The sequence below is a fragment of the Bidens hawaiensis genome, unplaced genomic scaffold, assembly GCF_021521415.1.
Source record: "Bidens hawaiensis isolate Kalapana, Puna unplaced genomic scaffold, B.hawaiensis_p1.1 tig00036683_1, whole genome shotgun sequence".
Classification (NCBI taxonomy): domain Eukaryota; kingdom Viridiplantae; phylum Streptophyta; class Magnoliopsida; order Asterales; family Asteraceae; genus Bidens; species Bidens hawaiensis.
In genome coordinates this window covers 34,385-42,075 of record NW_027496394.1, presented here as the reverse complement: position 1 = coordinate 42,075, position 7,691 = coordinate 34,385, and the positions used below count along the sequence as shown (strand labels likewise).

At 37.4% G+C, this 7,691-nt stretch overlaps 1 pseudogene; it reads left to right on the top strand.

Moving 5' to 3' along the window:
• Window positions 1–3,151: 3,151 nt before the first annotated feature.
• LOC143588666 (palmitoyl-monogalactosyldiacylglycerol delta-7 desaturase, chloroplastic-like) lies at window positions 3,152–6,223 on the top strand (annotated as a pseudogene).
• The last annotated feature ends 1,468 nt before the right edge of the window (window positions 6,224–7,691 follow it).

Genomic DNA, 7,691 nt, shown 5'->3' with positions numbered 1-7,691 from the left:
ATATGAATGGTGCTTGATTTGATTTCGAAATTTTCGGTGATTTCAGGTGGAGCCACTCCATTGCCGTAGCCTTCGAGAGTTGGCTTGGCATACTGGCTCATGTTCGGCTCATTGTTCTTGGCCGCCATCATTTCTTCGGTTTGATTTTCTCCTGATGTGGTGGCGTCTACTGATTCGTCTTTGATTGTTTCGACGGTTTATGTGGTCCGTTTAGGAGTTCGTCGACGAAAGAGTCGTTCCGGTTCAGAAATTGGAGAAACAAGCTCAGGCTCAAAAGTAGAGGACATACATGGGACTAAATCAAAAGTAAACTAAAGTGAAAGTGAGCTAAAGTTAGTCTAAAAGGTTAGTCTAATATTAAGCTACAAGTTAAGTTAAGCTACTTTAAATTAAACTAAACTAAGTTCTAAATTAATTAAAGTAAGGTAAGGTAAAAAAACTCAGGCTAGCCGTAAAATTATATATTTTAATATTTAGTAAAAATATAATAAAATAAGGTAAAATAAAATAAAAGTTAAAAATTTGTACAATTATGAACAATGATTAAATTAAAACTTGGATCGTTCTTAGAAAAGTACCGTGTCCCCGGCAACGGCGCCAAAAACTTTGATGTGCGTGTGCGCGGCTTGTATAAAATATGATGGATTGGATATTTAGCTTTTGCACAAGATCGTGTTTTAAATTTATAAAAGTGATTTCTACAAAGACTAAACACACACAAAATAGGCAAGTGTACCTATCGTATATGTAGAATAGTATTGGTAAGAACCAAGTATCGATCCGTGGACAAAAAGGTTTCTAATAATAAATCGTTGTTCTACTTTAATCGGAGGTTTTATTCATTTTGGGATTAATTTTTTTGAACTTTTTATAAAATGTAAATACTTATATATAATATATATGTGACCAAGATAAGAAATTCTAAACGAGTTGTTCAATTATGCGAAGGTTACCATCTAATATCAAGAATCCACTCCATTTTAACATTAATAAGTAATATGTAGACATGTGATAAACTTGCCGTAGCAATATATGATAGATAGCTCCTTAAACCTTAAGTGAGCATCTTTGGCACTAAGGAGATGATATGCGCATTTTAAAGTCCACCATTTCCTAATGTCATACCATCTCAATGATGTCAATTTAAGTTGGCAAGTAGTTTCGTAAAGTAGAAAGATTAGGATTGACTTCAATTTCTCGAATACCAATTCTAACAACTTCGGGTGGTTGTAGTTCATCACACAACCTCCCCTTGGTTGATTTAAGTAGGTTATAATTACACATTCCGTTAACATATGGTTTCTTTGGCTAATTTGATATCCTAAGCAAAGCCATTTTCGGATTACCAGGGTTTAGAAAAATACACCATAACTTATATCTCATCATTTCTAAGTACAATATAAGGATCCATGTTTCAATAATATATCAAAGTATTTCTATCTTTCAAGAACACGAATCGATCATGAACGATTGCCAATGATATTGACAACCACCAACTTTGAATTAGTGATTTAAGATGGTGAAACATTTCTCATCAAAAGATAATTGTAATATAACCATGTACTTTACTAGACTACATCACATGTCTTGATTAATTATCAAGTAAAACAAAGCTTCTTCATAGATTTTAGATGGTAAAAGGAGTTTAGCTCATAATGAGCATGATGATAGACATTAAGATGATTGATAATAACAAATACATGATTAAACTTGGAACAATCTAACCAAATGTAGATGAATCTTTCTTCTTAATGATGGTAATGATGGTTGATGATGATGATTAGTGGTGATGACCTCCAAACCTTCAAACTCTTCACTAGATCTTCAAAGTGAGTGTTAGTGTGTGTTTTTATAAGTGAAAACCGGAGAGAATTCTTTTCAAGGCACACTTAATGAATGCAACATGAGCCACTATTTATAGGCAATCTGGATGGTGAGGCACGGCCCCGTGCATGATGAGCACGGCCCCGTGTATCTTTATGACATGTGCCAGATTTGTTTTGTCTTTTGTGTGAGGTGGCAACGGCCCCGTGGTTGGTAGGCACGGCCCCGTGTTTTTTAGTGACATGTGCTCAATTCTTTTTGTCTTTTCTGTATTCTCATCCACGGCCCCGTGCGTGATAAGCACGGCCCATGCTTTTTTAGTGACATGTGCTCAATTCTTTTTGTCTTTTCTGTATTCTCGTCCACGGCCCCGTGCGTGATAAGCACGGCCCCGTGCTTTTGCTTCCAGATTTTGTCTTTTCTTATGTTAGAAGCATGGGGGCGTGTTTCTTGAGGCATGGGGGCGTGTTTCTTCGTTTTCTTGTGTTTTCTTCTGTTTTTCTTCGTCTTTTCGCTTGTTTCTTTGTTTGGGGCTTGGTTTCACCTGAAATTATGTTTTATTATGATAAGTAGTCTTTTATGCTATGTTATTAGATAGAAATTACACTTATTAGAGATTATTTGATGCCGAAAAGATGTATATTTATATGTACATCATTAAGTAATTAATTAATTAATTAATAATAAATGAGACAAATCCTGAGCTTTTGAAAAAGAGTTTGAAACGAGCCGAGCTCGAGCTTGAGCCCTCATAAGTCAAAACGAGCCAAGCTCAATGCTCGGCTCGTTTGCACTCCTATCTTGCATAGGATAATACCTTTACCTTTTGTTAATCATTAACATCTTTAAAATATATTTGAATAATATTTGCACTTAATAATTTTCAAATCTAACTTGTTCGCTTGGTTACCAAGTTTTTTTTCGAACCCAAGCCCCAACTTAAAAAATAGTTCACAATCTCACATCTTCAGTCAAAGAAATCATTTCTCATTGTTGTTTGATTCAAAGATAGCATTGCATTCACATTTACTATAAAAAAATAATATTATCACTAGCATCATTAACTATAGTTACCTATTTGTTATTGCATGGTAAATTAAGTCATTTTGTGGACCTATTTACTTCTTATAGGCACAACATGGTCAACGTTTATATTCGGCAAAGACAAACACATGAGAGCACACCATACCTAACCACCGAGCCATTTGCAATAGGTCAACTACATACAAACACCATTTATAAGCTTTCTATTTATACAATGCACATACTTCAACAATACTAGCTTATCTCGTTACATTAAAACTTTTTTCACACGGCACCAATTAACATGATCCTGAAGTTGAAATGGTATTGGTTATAAGAGACAAACGTGTGTTGGTTCATGGGGATGCTTTTGTTGGGTGCTTGTGCAACTTTTGGGTATGATCCGGGCGCGGTTCAGGTTTCGGTGGTCCTCGCTTTCTTGAGCGGGTTCGGTGTGACCCTAGGTTATCATAGACTTCTAACCCATCGTGGGTTTAAGGTCCCTAAATTACTCGAGTATTTCTTTTCTTATTGCGGTGCTCATGCTCCCAGGTTATTTTATTTCTTGCAATGTACAAATCATTGGCAGAGCTATAGTGTCGCGTTTCATATAGAATGTATAATCCGAGAATTTCAAATGAACCCGAAAACATTTTTAACCATTGAATCCATTGGTTTTATGAAGAAAAAGATAATTGAACCGATTCTAGTTTAAAAGGTTATTGTTAAAGTTTAACTAATCAAACCTCTTATTTCCAGTTTAAAAAAAGCCCAATCATTTTTTAAAATAAAGCACAAATATATTACCAACGAAAAAAACTCGTCTTGCTATTTACCCAATTGTTGAATACTTGAAGTTGACCTGCGAGCGACCTCAAACCTGTAACCTTTGCTTCTGTCATTTTACAATAAACATATAATTTAATTAAGGCAGTCTCTTTTATTATGTGACTTGAGTTATGGGTCGTTACAAATTCGAGCAACGAAAATTACTGATATCATCTCATGGCACTGCTACCATTGATACGAATGATTTGAATATTATTCATCACGTACAATAACAAAAGTCGTGTTTGTGTTTTAAGAGAGATCCAATTGTGTGGGTAAGCACACACAAGCTCCATCACAAGCACGCAGATACACTCATGGACCCTAATGCTCCTACCAAAGGCGTATGGTTAAGTTACATTGGCTAGTTTCTTTACGACAACTATGTTGCTACCAAGGTAAGTTAAGTTAATATCCAAGAAGATGGGGAATTTAGTTTTTTTTTTTTTTTGATGTTGATAGGAAATTTAGTATGTTATATTAAAAATAGATGTTACTATTACTTTTCTAAATGGTATACAAATGAATCTTTACTATTTTATAAATTTATTAGAAAAATAACATTTAACTTAGCATGAATCTTAGTGTGGAGAATTACCAAATGTTATGGAGCTAGAAGCACAAGGTTTCAATCGGTTTCTTCATGACACATATTTTTGGCATCCGACTGCACTTTCAACAATATTATACCTTTATGGAGGCTTTTCCTACTTGGCTTGGGGAATGGTAAGTGTTTGACACACGCGTATCTGATGGTCGGTTAATTTGTATATGTTTTAGTTCGTTTATTATGTAGCTTTAACTGTTTATTCTAGAACTATCGATACTTCATACGTGTTTTATTGGATTTCAGGTCATAGGCGTTAAAGTACTCATTATGGACCTGTTATGACACGGAATGAAGACCCGGGATGTCCAGCACGCGAAACGATAACATTCATTGAAGTTGGCTATAGCAGAACCCATCGCGGTACGCGATGGGTGTGTTGAGGGTCCCGTCGCGTACCGCGATAGGACATAAATGAAGTTTGACTCGGTGGTCAATCGCGATACGCGATCAACCTATAAGAAGGCTCGTCGCGTACCGCGACGGGTGTGCAGACGGGAAATTTTGGTTATTATCATCCTTTTCATCATATGAAACCCAAACTTCGTTTTTGACGACCAAGAGGCGATTCCAGCTGTCCAAGAAGGCGATTTCCACTATCCTAGCTCGTGTCAAGACCCTACATATGATTTCTATCATCCATATCAAAGATTCAATGATGTCTAGGCTCGGCTAATCTCCTAGAATCGCACCCGGGATGTATAGTTTGTAACCTTTTACAGTTTTTCTCATGTGATTATGAATACTTGTGTATTGTTATTGATGATTGATATATGATTATTGATGTTTAGTATTTCTGTGTGTTCGGCCGGTTTAGGTTTACGTTAGTCTGAACGATCTGTTAGCAGTTGCTAGATAATTAGTCATATAACTGTTTGGTTAGATTGAATACGATAAAACGTACAATTACCCTTAACTGAGTCACGCTGGCAATGACTGTTTGATAACCAGTGCCGTGTGTAAAGTAATTGTTGACATCTAAGGTTTTGTCTGGTTGATCAGTTTTCAGTTAATCGTTAATAATCAATCTGTTAGGTTGTATGAGATACTGTTTGGTTGCTTACTTGAATTCCCGGGTGTGGTTTGATTTGTTAACTGCTTAATACTCGTTTACTTGTTCGTTGCTTAGTTCTCTTAATTCAAACTATTGCTTGTGTGATCAGCAATAAAAACCAGTTACTTCATAATAGTAAATCTGTACACGAATTGCATTGACCACATACTCCTTGTGATACGATACCCAACTTGCTCTAACTAATTAGAATAATTAGGTTTTTAATTGACTCAAACGACGGTCATCAGTATTGTAGTTGGTTATCATAAAGAAAATGGTTGGAACAAAGGAGAGAACGACACTTTTACTTATGTGAACAGTTTTTGAAAGAGTTTGAACATTTGTTTAAAAATCAATTATTGAAAAACATGTACACATGTCCAAAGTCATCATGCATTAGGAAAAGCGTCGCACTTTCATTCCTCGCCTTCTATTTACATAAGGATTTTTTACTTTTTCGTATAAATCCTTGATTTGGTGAACTAGGGCATGAGAATAACGGTGTTGCACCTAGTAACTTACATTCAAAACTATATCAACCATACATGGGGGAAAGGGTTTGGCTATGTTTGTAAAATCCTAACTTGTATATATGTTCTTGTTGCAAATTGAATGAATTTGTGATTAATTTATTTTATATACAGGTGGCTGTTGGTGCTAAGCTTGGGAGAGGGTTGGCATAACATCACCATGCTTTTCCAAAATCAGCTCGGCAAGGACTCGAATGGTGGCAATTCGACCTCACATGGGAATTGATTAAGTTTCTTACAGTTGTTGGACTCGCGACGGAGGTGAAGGTACCCACAGAGGTCGATAGAAAAAGAATGACATCATTTGGTTCAAACCAAAAACAAATAAAAAGTGAAGCATTAACCAATCATGATTGATATCATGTTGTAGCATTAACTCCATTATGTGTACACCAATAGGTATTTGTTCAGGGCTTAATAATCATGATTTACGTTGTTCATAGTGTTGATAATAACTCCATTATGTTAGTCTTTTTTTAGATCTTTTAGATCGTGTTGACCATGGTTTTCTCCATTTCTATCATTTAATTTGCTTTTACATTCTTTTTACACATCTCTTCATCTTAATTTGTTTAGTGACAACTCATTTCAAGGGATGAACTCTCTTGAAGATTGATTAAAAGTGAATTTGAATCAAATAGAATTTGTATTAGAAAAACAATTGGAATTGGAAAATTGGAATTCAAAGAAAACTACTAAAAAGAATTGTAACTGAAGAGGTAGGTCCCAGCAGAGCCCAGTTGGACCCGCAAGACTCACCTTGAAAAGGGACGTCTGCGCAGAAACCAACTGGATCCGCAGGACCAACCATGCTCAGAGACGTGACGTCCTTACGCGCAGTACGCAAGCTGTTCCCGCAGGAAATGTCTCCCAATGGTGAAGGACTCTGCCTGTTCCCGCAGTTGCGGATACAAGCCATCAGGGAAGGCCACCCGCGCAGCAAGGCTACACGCACAAGGCACTTAGCTCTCAATCACTCAGTGTCACCTGAAGGAATGAGCAAAGCCGGGAACAATCCCGCACAAGGGCGGGAGGGGGAATACTCTCGCCCAAATAAGCCAGTCCGTACGATACGGGAAGATCTTCTGTACTGTACCTGACGAGGTATGGGCAAAAGATCTGACTAAAGATACGACAGCTTATTGACAACAGTATGGCGAGCAGCATGCTCCTGTACTGTATGTCACTATTAGCCGCTGCCTACTCACCAACTCCTGTCATACCACGTGCATAGCCGGCAGTTGGTGGAAAAGGAATAGTACACAGTAGGCCTGGTCACTATCAGCCGCTGCCTACCCACCAACTACCAGCAGGGCACGTGCGTAGGCCACTGTTGGTGGAACAGGAATACTATTGCAGCCGGCCACACCTCCTTGGAAACCTACCTTCGGCTATAAATACCCCAAATGGTATGACCATCTCATCATAACATATCTTAACATATCTTATCATATTATACCTGATATCTGCTCTAGCAATCTCTTAATATACATTTATATTTAAAGAGCAATCTAGTCTGATTCTCACGCCGGAGGGTGGTCACAAGGAGGAACCCCCCCTTCTCAGTGACAAGCTCACGGTATCTGTTTTGCAGTTATCAGAAGAACCATCTTTACTGGGTCTAACCCCTCGTGGGAAACATCTATCTAACCCCCAGGTTACCCGTAATCTGCCCGGGGTCCGGTTAGTGTTTCTTCATTAGCGCCATCCGTGCATAAAGCTAGAACTTCATTTTTCTCCAGTTTTTTCAAACTTCTGGAAAGATGGTTAAAGAAACTCCGGTAACCACAACCCCAGCTACTGGGGGGAATACCGGCTACACAGT